Raw genomic sequence first — 13,842 nt, 5'->3', positions numbered from 1 at the left:
TCCACTAGTGTATTTAGGTAACTGTACAATAAGTCTACTCATTATTTCCCTCTCTGTACTGACTGTCCTAGAGTCTTCTGTAGAGCATATAATCAGATCTAAAGACTTGGCTGTCCTTCTGATACATCAGAGTATTAAAATGGACAGGCATTTGGTCTCTAAGCCCTTTTGAGAGCAGATTTTATCAGCAGCCATTCACTGGAGTTCATAAAGAAAGCAGGAGGCAAACAGAAGCAGGAAAAAAGAATGCTGCAGAAGCTGCGTGGGTCATATGTATAGCCACTGCTAAGATAACCACAAACCTAACCTCCTTGTTTTGATGTGGGGCTGCCCAAGGACCCAGAGCTTTATTCCATGTTTTAGAGCATGTCCTCTTCCTCATTTCCAGAAAGGAAATTTGAACTTAATCTATGGATGCATCTGGGCATTTAGTAATCTGCAGACTATCTCTAGGAATGAAAGCAGCAATGAATTTATCTAAAAATCAACTAAATCCTCACCCTCCCCTGCAATCCCCCCATAGCATTCACTGAATAATTTGCCAATTAAAAACTAGACAGTCCACAAGTTTGCTAGTCGTTCATTTACAAAAAGACACAGGGCACCCATTTTAATGCTGCAGTCAGATTTTAATCAAATATTAATCCTTAGAGGTCTTTGAAGGGAGGAGATATGCTCTCTTTGACAAGCTCATTCTTAAAATAACTTTTTTGCTTTAACAGTTAACAGGTCAAACAAGAATGCAGCAGGCAAGTCATGGATTAAATAGTACCTTCAAAATATAGGACTCAGCAACATCAAGCAAGAGTCAGAAAGCACAAGCTGAGGGGGATGGACAGTAATCAGGACATGCATTAACTTTTAAAGTTTGCCATTGTCCAATTGTTTTTGGATAGCGTGCATGACAGCGCAGGTCATCCACTGGAGCAGGCACCTTCAGACTAGGGGCTGCAAAAGCTCAATGCCTCCTTGCAGCAGAAGTTCCATGAGGAAATGTGACTTGATCTAATTTTGGAATCTGGAAAAAAGACAAACATCAGGAAGGAAGTTTAAAAATGTTTGGAAAAAAGTCCTTTCAAAGAAAATGGAAACTCAAACCAGATAAATTCAAATAGCAATAAGTCAGTGTCAAACTGCTGTGATATGTCTCTGGAAACAGCACAAAAGGATTGCTTGTCCCTCTCTGGAACATTTTAGACAGGGAGCAGGAAGTCACTACTATCTCTGGATGGATTTAGCTCAGTGGTTTCCCGTTGTCCCTGTATGTAGCGGTACTGCAGACCTCCATACATCCTCCCTTCAGTTTCAGACACTCCTATCTATACAACAACGTCTAAGATATAAGTTTGGAATACTCCATACTCCACAGATGATCAAAGATAACAGACAGGAGATCTGCTAAGAAAAAGACTCATAACAGAGGAAACTACTTTCACGTTTCTGGGATAAAGACACAAACCCCTAATTCCACATGAATTTTTCAGTACCGTGCATACTCTGCCAGCTAGCACAATCCCCTGTGGGTTTCTGCAGGGCTGCTCAGGCCAATAGGGAGTACCTGATAAAGCCTCACCCATACCTTCATGGAAGATCAGGATCACCTCAGTCAGCTCTCCTGATTGACCTGGTAAATACAGCCTCTGAGGGACTAGTTTGCTGAGTCAATTCATCCTTTAACTTGTTCAGTTTTTAAAATTCTTGGGTCACAGAGAAATGAAATTAAGACTTTATTAGCTAACTCCCAGTTGTAGGAGAGTAAATCCTCATTATGCACTAACATGTTCTAGTTTACATTACAGTGATTCTCAGATGGATAAATGGATGCACATTTGTCTCACGATGACCCCAGAGGGCAAAGGTTTCCTCCCATTTTCACTTTGTTCTCCTCCTCTTTCTCCCTCCCACCCCTCTTTTTCTCTGACAGCTCTGTAAACAGTACAAAATTTATTTTGAGCCAGTAGAAAGGGGGGGAAATGGACAGTAAGCAGGGCAAAGAGGATTACCACCTCCTCGTTCCCTCATCTCTCCTTCTCCTGCACAGCAGCAAGCCAAACTATAACAGTAAAGTCAGATGAAGGAAAAGAAACAACATAAAGCATTTGAAAAACACCCATTCTGAAAACTCTGGTTTTCAAGGAAAGGTGCTGAAATGTTAGAATTAGCAAACATAACTGAACAGAAAAGAATTCCAACCAGTCTTTCTAAAATTAAAGAACACTGGCTCTAGGTTCTTCTCTCTCTACGTGCATGAGATGGGTACAAGGGTCAATGAGACTTCACCTATAAGGAGGGGGAAAAAAATCCATACCCCAATGTTCTTCCAAACCGCCATTGCTAAACTTTAAGTACAACTTCTCCTATTAATATATTCTATAAGTTTCAGACATTTTTAGTACCCCAACAGACAGTGTACCCTAAGACTCCTCTTCTGCTCTAATATGCCCCAACGCTCTGCTGTGATCGATTCCAAATTCATAAAGTAAACAAGGCCCAGCTGGGTAAATAATGAGCACAGACAGCACTGTAGGAAGTGGTTATTTATCCTAAATCAACCCTCAAATGAACTCATACCCTCTTTCTTGGAATCAATGTAGTGCTGGAATTTCACATTTCAGCAATACAATCTGTGTCTTCACCACAAGTGCTAATTATAGAGAGCTCAGCTGCTGCTTCTTCTCTTTTTAAAGCAGTTTACCATTGTTCTCATACAGTCTAGCATTGTTAACTCACCTATGTTTTCAGCTGAGTAAAGTATCCCACACTTCCCGACCTGAGCTGCTACGCAGTATTGCTGTATGGTCTTTCAGGGAATGTAGTAGTGAAGCCCATCTGTAGTCATATTTCTGCATTGCCAAAGTTCTGTGCAACCATTGTGCAGTCAGTCTGTTAATTCTCCCTCTGACATGTGCATGTCAGTACTAAATCTCTGCATCTGTAAAACACTTTGGAATCCCTGACAAAGAAGGACTCTATGTAAAGGTCAGATTAGTAACTGTCTTCATGAGCAAAAACATTTTAGGAGAATTTAAACAAACATGCAAGTCCAGCATTCTGGAAATTCTCACAGCTGCTGTTTGCTACCTAAACTCTGTGCTGCTTAGAGTCATGTGTGTTCACATGATCTGCTAAGCTGGGAGCTGGGGGCTGTCTCTTGCTCTGGAACTTTTCCCTCTTGCACTTTAAGATCTGCCCAGCAATGCTTTTATTGTGTACTGCTGAGTACATGAGCACGCATGTAAAGGGCATGTGATGGCAGTTGCTTCTAAAATGGTTTCCAACTAGTCTGTACTTTATTACCATTTCTTTGGGTATTGAAATAAATTCATTAAAATTTCAGGACTTTATTTTAAAACAATCAAAACAAAAGCTAAAATAAATGCAACTTAGACTGCACTTTGCCTTACAGGGCAACCACAGAGTACAGGAACCACATGTTCAATTTTCATTTTCTCTAGATATGAAAACATGTGTGCTAATTATCTTTAGAGAGTATTTATATCAACTTCGCTTTCTCAGGACTCAATACAGAGAGCATACCTCATGTAGGCTATAATGTTTTCAAGATTTATTTAAAATCTAGGACAGAATGGAATACTAATAACATTGCTCCAGGTTTCCTGTGAGTAACCAACAAAGCATTAACTCTGAAAAGACATGAAACTTACAAATTGAAACTGTCCAAGACCATAGTGATGAGAATTTAGAAATATAAGCAATAATTCCAAGAATAACATAACCCAAAGTCCATAGGTCGGTCAGCTTTCTATTTCTGTATTGTAACAGGAACTGTGGCATCAGCATAGGGCATTACAGGGGGATTAATGACTAGCTGGAATTAATGGCCCTGGGCTATGCTTGAGGCAATCAACTCCTCGCATCTACTCACTAATCTCAGGAGATACTCTAGTCAGTCTTCTTTGGAGCATTAACATCCAGCTTTTTCATAAAATCCTTGCTGCACAGGATTTTTGTGCTTAGATTATTTGGAGAACTTTATATACATATGTGAGTAAAAATACAGTGAATTAGGGAGAGTTGGGATGGAAAGAAGTATCAGTGCCTTCAAGACTATGTTCAATGGGAACGAATATTCTCAGATAACAAAGAATGCAAGCGGACTTGTATTTTTGATCACTTGCTCTCTCTATATTTGAAGTGAGAGTTATATTGCATTAACAGCTTTCTGTTAGTCTTTCCGTGCTCCAGCTTCTTCAGGAAGTCTGTGCTTCTTTGGCAACACCCCACACCACTACCACTGCTATCACCACTGATGTATAAATGTCACAGGATCTTTTGGATAGGTGCTAGGTGCTTTCAAAATTGGCTATAATGCTTGTACAACAAAGATAATAACCATTTTAGTCATCACTGCCATGAAGTTATTAGCATACTACAGATCTTAATTAAAAAAAAAAAAGGTGAACACCAGTGATGTATCACATGTTACTTTAATCACTGGCACAGTCTCTCCTCAGTTATGCTTTTTTATTCCTCACCCAGAATACGCCCTTTGCAAGCATTCACTGACTGCCTCTTGGCGTAGACAACAAACACATTACAGACTTTCAGCAGTTACACTTGCTTAAAGTGTTGACTGTTCTTCTCAGGTGAGTTCACCAAAACTGCAAAAGACCTTCAAATCAAATCTGGACCCTGGATGTTCTCTTCCCCAGAAAAGCATTGCTCTGAAGAATAATCCATTAAACTGAGATGCCATCTGGAAAGTTGCCATTCACCACATGACAAGCAACAAATGAAATTGAGAGAGGTCTCTGACTGCTGAGCTCTACGTACTAACCCTCAGCAAGCTGAGCTCCACACTTACTCTATGAGCAGGCTATATATTAGTAGAGAGTATTTGAATGTAAAGAACTCAACAATCAGAAACACTGTTATCACATGGCATATAAAATAGGCTGTCTCACATGTGTTTAAGTTTCCAGCTCGCTTTCTCAGTTATAAACTACTCTTGGTCAAATTCTCCATCAAACACATGCAAGAGCTTTCCCACTGAAGCCTATATTATCTGTGTACACATATCTAGATTAAAGAGGACAAAGTTTTGATTCCTGTAGCCAAAGGTTGAAAATTTTCATTATTACATTTAATTTTTTTAAGCTCCTGAAGAATCTAACCCATGCTCGTGTGTTCCTTCAAAGACACAGATCCAGTAGCAGAATATGGTACTGGCTGTAACAGTTAATTGTATACGTAGCAATACAGCAAAAGTAGTAAACATAAACCAAACATATCTGCCCACCTGTTATTTCAGAATTGTCCACAGATTACTTTAATATTAAGGCATAGATCTGTACTGAGGTATCTCCCCACTGTAAAATGGAGCTGGCAATTTTATCACTGCTTATCATTGCCCTGGGGAAATTATGCTTCTGTGTGTAATTATCAGTCTTCCATAGCATTTCACTGTCTGCAGATTTTGTTGTTGTAGTGATGGTGATGTTACTGGGATGGTTAACTTCTTCCCCTCAAAAACAAATAAAAGCTGAAATGACAGAGTTTCTGGCAAGAGAATTTCTGGCAGAGGAAGCAAAGTAGGAAATGCAGCTCCTGATATAAAACAGCCCACTCTGTCTCGTCTGAGAGAAGGTTTGCTGCCTGGGTATTTCTCAAATCTCTTTGCTGGATGAAAAATTGCCAGGATTTAAAACATCTGAAGCTTTCCTGTTATGAGAATTATGTGCTTTACAGATCATGATAAATCCTAACTAAAATATGAAAGTGTCAGTGTTTCAAACAGTTCCTTTCCTTTGGTGAGCTTACATATACAGAGCAATGACTGGACTTGGATTACAGGGTCCTTTTTCACTTGAACAAATTGAAAATATATATATTGTGTAAGTACTGTTCAAGCACTGAACAAAAATGTTGAGAGACACCTCCCTGAAGGAATTACTTAGTCCCTTTAGAATTTTGCATTATTCCTCACACCTTTCTTTCTGCCTCCTTCCTTCCTCCCACCACTCATCATCTGTCCAAGGAAAATAATGCCAGGTTATTCAATGGCCTTGTTATCACAAGAAGTTGTTATGTTGGTAAGTTGAGAAATGGGGTCTGTATGGACTTGCGGTGACAAGTGCAACCTGAATCTCCACTCTTTCTGCTGGGAAGTTCAGCTGGAGTCACTGAGAAAATACAATACAGAGGCAGGAACGTTGAGTTTTAAAAAGAGGACTGGCAGCCTAGTACTGTGACTGGAAACAAGGAACAACCACCCCTACTGCTCCTTCAGCTCAAACTAATCGGGACATGGCCCAAGTGTAGTACCACAAGTCACACTATACTTCTCCCATGGCCTTGATCTCTGTCACCTATGTTAAAGGTGAATTCTACATTTTATTTCTCACTCTTCCTTTCAGTGATTTCTCCCTCCATCTTTTAGTTATTTGTTTAGATTTTCAGTGCATAAAAATCCTGGCATTGCCATTATGGGCTCTGAGCCATCTGAGCAATCTTCTTAAAATACACTAACACATCATCCATATGGTTATCCAATATGTAACTATTTACTTTCCAGGATAACAACAGAGAGGTAACAAAAACTGTTAAAAGCTTCACAAAACTTCACAAGACATTGTCACTCTAATTACGAGTCTATGATTTTAACCGAACAGCAGAGTTACAGACATCAGACCCTTTTTGAACATATTTTCATTTTAAGTCTCCCTTAAACTTAAACAAGACTGAAAGATCAGACAAATGGTTGTCCTTAGGAGCTATCTGTTTGAGATCACCATTATGTGTGCCCCAGAAGAGTCTGATACCATGCCGTTCACTGCGTTCTGGAAGAAATCCACTTCAGAGACAGCATTTAGCAAGGCTGGGAAAGCTATCTGAAAGCTAGGAGAGATACCAAGGAAATTCCTTTCCAGGTATGATCTTCTTCCATAATAGCTTATAAATGTTCAATGGTTTTCAACACAGGTTCCAAGATTTGGTTACAGGACCCAATCAAGGTAGAGTTTGTTTTTCTTGCAAGCTGTAATTGATGCTATTTTTTTCATATTCAATTTACACGTAAAATTCTCTTGCCCCTTCCAGAGATTCAGTGTTTCCCTAGAAGAAAGTGCAACTTGGATACGAGCTCACTTTGTTGAGATAGCTACCACATGTATTCTCTACATAGCATGTGCAAGCTGTCTGAGGGCAAAGTCATTTATCACTATTTTCTAAGCCTACTTCAGGTGGTAACTGATGCTGTGAAAGATGAGTTGATCTGTGGCTACTTTATATACTGTAGCTTGAGAGTTAACATTTCATGCCAGAGGTTGGTTGTGCTACAGAGTATTCCAGACAGTGGATGGATTAGTGATTATTGAACTCATGAAAGAAATCAATGAGCTTTTAGGCCTGCTTGCGTAAAGCAAGATGGGAGCTTTTCTTTCATACTTCAAAGATCTACAGTTCTTAGGTCTCTTGGGATAGTTGCGAAATGGTGCCTCCTTTTATCAGAAGTGACTAGAGCCCAGAAAGGACAAGGAGGAGCAGGAAGAAGGAAAGCCATGTCACTCCTTGTCCTGGCCCGCAGAACTGGTAAACTTCAGGATGAGAATGCAACATATTCATTGCAACAATATAGCAGTACACTCTCTCCTTTGGTATCACAGAACTTGAAGGGCTCCTTCTTGGGGCAATATAGTTTTCTTTTGTGACCATCACAGAGATACTAGAGGCCAGACTTCCAAATTCAAGTGGAAGATGTACTGTTTTGAAGACAGAAAACTAGAAGAAAAGCTATTTAATCAAAACAATTTGAACTCCTATGATTATATTCAGGTATTTTTCTCAGGACAGCCTTTTGTTTGAGATACCACCACAGGGCTCACGCTGCTTTAGGGTTTCAGGCCCTGCTGTGGTAACCTTGGTTAATGGGAACTTTCCCATTAAGCTCAATGGGAGCAAGAATATTTTGTATGTCATTTGCCTGAATATTGTAGGTATAAGCAAATTCAATATACATTCAATATACATTGAATAATTGGCATCAGTGAGCCCCCTGCAACTCTGAAAGTGCAGGGATAGTGTCCATTAGCACACTTTTGTCTAAAATACAAGAAACTTCATTAGCATAAATTTATTGACTAAACTGAAGGTGGAAATGAAGACCAGGTTGGAGTCTACTGCTTACAGGTAACAGGTGAACACTCAGCATAATAAACAGATAAACTCGGAATTTCACTCTAGAGGATGTGTCTTGTCTTGACTAATGGAAACTGCATCCAAGACCAAATTCAGGCACTCAGTAAACTTTTGTCTCATCAACTAAAAAGGAAACTTAAAAGAAGCAGTAACCTAAGTCCAGTTTTGTCACAAGCAATACAATTCATTTAGCATTGTGACTGTATTATGAAACTTCACTGAAACACACAGAAGCAAATGTTTGCTTTAAGATCACAATATGAACACAACTGTAGACTATCTTAGCAGACACAGGACTTAAACTGTTGAAATAACTTTGGTAGGAATCTTTACAAATTGTGTCCAGCTACAAGAAAAGGAAAACTACTTACTTGTTTCATTATCTTTGTAAACAAGAATAATCTCCTGCTGTTCCAACAAACACATATTCACAGAAAAAAAAAGGATGCCTTTATTTTAGCAACAGAAGCCCAACTCCATTAAGAGGATCCAGACTGATTATATTATTGTGTCACACATGAAAAGAGAGTATTTCACAGAACAAAAATACAGGAATCTTTGCCATGGAGTTTACAACTTAATACCACAGTGGGTACATTAGTACAGAAGTAACATCAAAGAAATCACCAATCCTCTTTGCTTCCTGTTGCCATACAGCTTTCCTCTCTTTTTGTGTTTATTACTTTGTAAGTCAGACTGTAAAAGGTATGGGTTCTCAATGGGACCTCAGCTTCAGGGGCTGAGTACAACTGAGAGCCTGTGTGATCATGCATATGCATATTTTGTGGAAAAATAAACTCTCCACTTGGTCCATATTTCATCTGTCAGTTGGCCAGGTTGGTTATTTATTCTGTTGCGAAGAATGAGCATCCTTTTTGCCATAAAGACTTTCTCCATTCTCATCTATCATTCTCAAAGTGAAGTTGCAACTATTAATAGATAAACCGTAGCTTTTGTTTTGGCCAAGACCTACACAAAATATCTCTGTCTCAAGACCTGAAACTGGCCCACATTCTGAGTATTTTAGCTCTCTGAAGCCATACAATTATCCTTATATTTTTCAGTTGCCACAAAAATAAACGATTTGTAGACTAAACACATGCAGACTGCTTCTGTTTCTAAGCCTTCTGTTATTATATTTGGCCATAGCTACAACCCTATAAAATAAATGGCTGTTCTTCTGTATCTTTACACTTAACTTTATCAAGTTCCTATCACTCAAGCATCCTTCACTCCTCCTTCTTCATATTTCATAAATTTGCTTGCTTGAAGCCCCTATCTTTCACTAAAAATAAGTAAAGACATAAAGCATTATTGGTTTTTTTTTTTTTTAGAAGTCCTTCTAAATTTCCCTCACTTTCAGACTGCACAGCAAGACCTGTCTTGGGTTTCCCTGCCTCCTTACCTAAAGCCATGAGAGAGAGCCTGAGATTCCACATCAATAGCTTTTGCTATACATTTTTTCTCTTTGAACAAAGCATCACCTTAACATCTGAACTGCAGAATTCCACCTTTCCTTTTTATTTTCCCATGCATTATTTAAACATGCTGCTCTGAATTCTACAGTTAGGGTATTCCTGGATAGCTACAATCAACATCTTTATAGTCTAATACAGCAGGAAATGTGGGCTATCCAGGATAGTTTCATACATTTGTTTGCTGTATAGTAGCCTCAATTTAAATATGATAATCTAATTTAGTAAAAAATGAACTGAAATCAGATTTACTGCAAAAACTTTTAAAATTTAATTTTCAGACTAGCAATCAATGCTTATTCAGTTTCCATCTTATTCCTGCCTCCCCTTTCTGCAGATGCTTAAGTGACATTAAATTAAACAATTGCACAAATTTTAAAAATTGTAGGAAAATTACCATCTGCACTTAATTCAGGAATAAAAAGGTCCAGAGAAATCCCTCTTTATGAGCATTTTTCTTAACAGAAAGAATAAAAATATGCAAAAATTCTCACGGTAGAGTAATATATATATTTATTTGTGGCATTCTGTCTTTCAAATCCTTTTGAAATATAAGATGACAGAAATGAAGAAGAGAGATCTTACTATCATCTCACCCAAAACCTTACTCAATTTCTGAGATATGACTGTTAGGATTAAATATTAAAACATCTTTAAAGAAAGAACTATGTTGAGATACACAGTAATAAAGCCCATTATTATTCACAGACATAAACAGTATCAAACTATTATCTGCTCAGTATTATAGTTCACTCCATTATATTTCCCCTAAAATCTATGCAAAATAAAAATATAATCTTGTAAACAACAAAAATTACAACAGAATGAAACAAAAAATAAAGAAATCTTAAACTTACATTGATGTGTTATTATAGGTCCTGCACAGCAAGTAGCCCTAAGGGTACATTTTAGGTTTTTTATCCATGCTCCGTTCTTGTTGCTGATGTGACCACTTAGGCACATGGTCAAGTTGCAATCAGCTTCTCTCTTAGTGATGTATGAGAGCTGTGCTGATTTATCTAGTCCTTCTGCAGCAGATTAGCACTAATGTTTCTGCTTCTGCATCCTACCTTTCTTTAGCGGTAGACTCTGCATTATCATTGGCAATCCGAATTAAAGAGCCAGTGAATGTAGCACATTTTTTTTTTCTTTCTGAAACCACTGCAAAGCAGGTAGTCTCACACAAATACCATGTTTTTATCTACTGTGCCTCTTTTTTAGTATCTTTGGCAAGAACAGTAGTCAGAGAAACAGGAGAATGGTTCCAATAAGTCTGCTATAGTCTTTTTGTGATTTATTCTGTTAAAGGAATATTCTCCTATGCAGATGGCCCTAGGCAAAAGACAGTTGTAATACACCAATATTTCAGCCAAAACTATGGGATTTTCACTTTGTAACAGAAAGGTATTATATGCATGCAGTGAAATTCTAGTTTATCCCAAAGAAGTGGACAATGTGAAATTAATTAATGCAAACAGGGCTTATAAAAAAAAGCAAGCTAAGTGCCTTATATGTTAAAGGTACTTAACTTATAAACTCATTTGGTTAAAAATTATTTCAGAGCCTTACTCTATATGTGTTCATTACTAATTCTCTCTTTTCTCCTTAGGATTGACATAGTTTACACTATGGGATTGTCGAATTCAGCTATTAAAAGTATTACAAAGAACCTGACTAAACCTTGTTGTTACTATTTTGACTTTCCAGTAAACAAATAGTATTTTAGCAGTAAAATGCAATTGTTAATTCATGATCTCTTCAATTCAAGGCACCATGAGATACAGCTGTTTAAATTTTCATTAGGACCTTGAAAAATATTTAGGAAAAAATGGATGTCTTAGACCATCTAGTCTTGAAAATGTGAATACTCTGACAAGTTTGCTCACTGTCAAAATGATTCACAACACTGCTGTTCCTAGCTGCTACTCTTTCTGATCACAGAAGATAAGCACCCCTCCCTGTTTTTAAGAAACAAATGCAATATCTGAATATTAAACAAGAAATATGTGCCATTTAAACATTAACAATATTTGAATAGCAGAAAAATTTCAGCCATTCATAAAGACCTATTCTCTGTCTATTATCACCATTCATTTTAGAAAAACATTAGTGTCTTACCCTAAAGAGGAAACCAGGAAAGAAAGAAGGAATAGAATTAACTCATTAGTTTATAATAAACCCTAAACCAAAGAGGGGCTATTTTTGCTCTGATGTGAAAGTCTACTCTGGCAAAATGTGGCAACATCCATTTCAAAGTGTTTTCTGGATTTTACATGTACTTTTACACCTGCCACAGGAGCACAGCAACCTTGGGAACAGAATTTAACAAAGACCTAAGCATGCTCATCAGCACAGAATTGTTACAAAGGCAGTTTTAGATCTAGGTGTGGGACTGCACATGACTTCTTCAGGCTTCCCCAACTTTCCTCCTCTTTTTGTGTGTTGATGATAAGGAATGAAACAGGTGACTGCAGAAGGGCAATCACAAGCCAGAATGAGAATCTCCTGAGGAAAGGTACCTGGAAAAAAAGTTCCAAAGCATCCCAAATGCTGAGCTGCCAGCAGCTGGCTGAAGGAAAACACTGAGGAGCTGATGCAACTTCAACCTCATGCCCTCCCAGCCCTCAGGCAGCTCCTTGCAAATGCTGAGTAAGCATCTTATGACTTTGAATTTGAGCAGTCCCTCTGGATGATAGGTGCCTACCACCACACATTCAAAGAACTGAAGGTCTCTATTTCAAGAAAGATGGAGGTGGGGTGCTGCGTTTCCTTCTAGCTTTGAATCCTCCTCAGGACTGGACTCACCCAAAGAGCAGTAACTCTACCTTCAGTTGCCTTCACTGGGGAATGAGATTCAAATTCCCAACTCTCATTGCCCAGGACAGTGTCCTAAAGAAATAGCTCTACTCCACTAGCAGTGCTCCAGCTAGGAGTGCTCCTCTCCCTCTGTGGAGAAACATACTACAGTACCAAAAAAGAATTCAAGAGGTACTACATCAGAGAGGGGACAGAATGATGCTGACCTTCCTGACAGGCTTCCACCAACAAAAAGGAGCATGACATGCATGTGGCAAACAAAAGTGAAAAGTGCTGTCAATTCTAAAGGCAGTATCAGTTGTAAGGACAATTTTTCGCTAAGAACTGAAACAAAATTTGGACCTCACAGTTTCATTTAGGTCTTTGCTGTACTAGGAAAATACAGAAATCTGGTATAGCAATAGCATTAGAGTTGTTATTGCAGCTACACACAGAAAATTACTCTAAAAAAATAATTCAACTTCATTTTTGCCCCCAGACCCCCATTAGAAGTTTGTTTTGGAACCTCAGTGCTCTGACAGTTAGAAACTTCTAGTGTACACTCAAGCTGCATTAGTAACCACCTGCTCCTGAGCAGCACTGTCCTTTAACAGTTTATTTCCCATGAACAGTGGTCTTACATACTTACACAGCAATGATATTCCCTATCAGTATTCACATCAACAGAATAACCAAGATGTGCTCATTTAGTCTTATCACATAAAATAGACACTCCATGTCCCTTACCATGGTAGTCCTTCTCTGCACCTATCCCAGTTTGAGTTCATCTCTTCTAAATGTGGGTGAGCAGAACCACATATACTATGTTCTACTCAAGGCGTTACCACAGAATTTATTTTAGTAGACCAAACAAACTGTGGTTTTAATAGATTTTTGCAATAAAATTGAAACCTCCTACCATCTCATCTCCAGCAGATAAAGACTACAACAGCTTTATCTGTGATGGAATTCTGACATATACCAACTGGGATGTGTTAATATGTATTTTTCTGCTTGAGGCCATGAAGTAAGAATCAATATCAATCTGCACTGACTTACGTCAAGCAACAATATGAATATAACATTACTGCTGGCCCACTTGCTTAACTCCCAATTATTTACTGAAACAACATGTTGGTTTGATAACATAATTTCCAGTTCTCTCAAGTTGGTTCCATATCTATTCAGCAGGGAGAATAAAGAATAGTCATTGTATCACTGCTTGGCACTAAAAAGTATCTCTGTCCTTCCTAAACCCCAGTGGTTTACTTAAGTGTTACACATAGGCTATGCAAATGACACACTAATACTTCAAACATGCAAATGGATTATATGTATTTCTACAGGAAATTACTCAAGGCAATTGAGAGTGTAAAGTCAAACAAATTATCATCTATAATTGAAAACATGCAAG

The 13,842-nt window shown here is 38.2% G+C and overlaps 1 protein-coding gene and 1 long non-coding RNA gene across 7 annotated transcripts in view; both read right to left on the bottom strand.

Moving 5' to 3' along the window:
- The window catches only part of RAPGEF4 (Rap guanine nucleotide exchange factor 4), a 161,225-nt gene that overhangs the window by 101,761 nt on the left and 45,622 nt on the right, over positions 1-13,842 (bottom strand). The window contains exon 1 of one of the 6 annotated variants that reach the window (XM_074829130.1): positions 10,490-10,675. The exons of the other annotated variants lie outside the window; for them this stretch is intronic. The gene's annotated coding sequence lies outside the window, so the exon portion shown is untranslated. Of the gene's footprint in view, positions 1-10,489; positions 10,676-13,842 lie in introns of those variants that run through there. 6 annotated transcript variants of the gene reach the window in all.
- Positions 609-2,968, bottom strand: LOC141925277 (uncharacterized). Its single transcript, XR_012623801.1, has 2 exons — positions 2,731-2,968; positions 609-1,018 (listed from the first exon to the last, which is right to left on the bottom strand). It is a non-coding gene; the product is annotated as an uncharacterized LOC141925277 (long non-coding RNA).

Source organism: Strix aluco, chromosome 6, assembly GCF_031877795.1.
Source record: "Strix aluco isolate bStrAlu1 chromosome 6, bStrAlu1.hap1, whole genome shotgun sequence".
NCBI classification, from domain to species: domain Eukaryota; kingdom Metazoa; phylum Chordata; class Aves; order Strigiformes; family Strigidae; genus Strix; species Strix aluco.
This window is presented reverse-complemented; position numbering and strand designations above follow the sequence as displayed.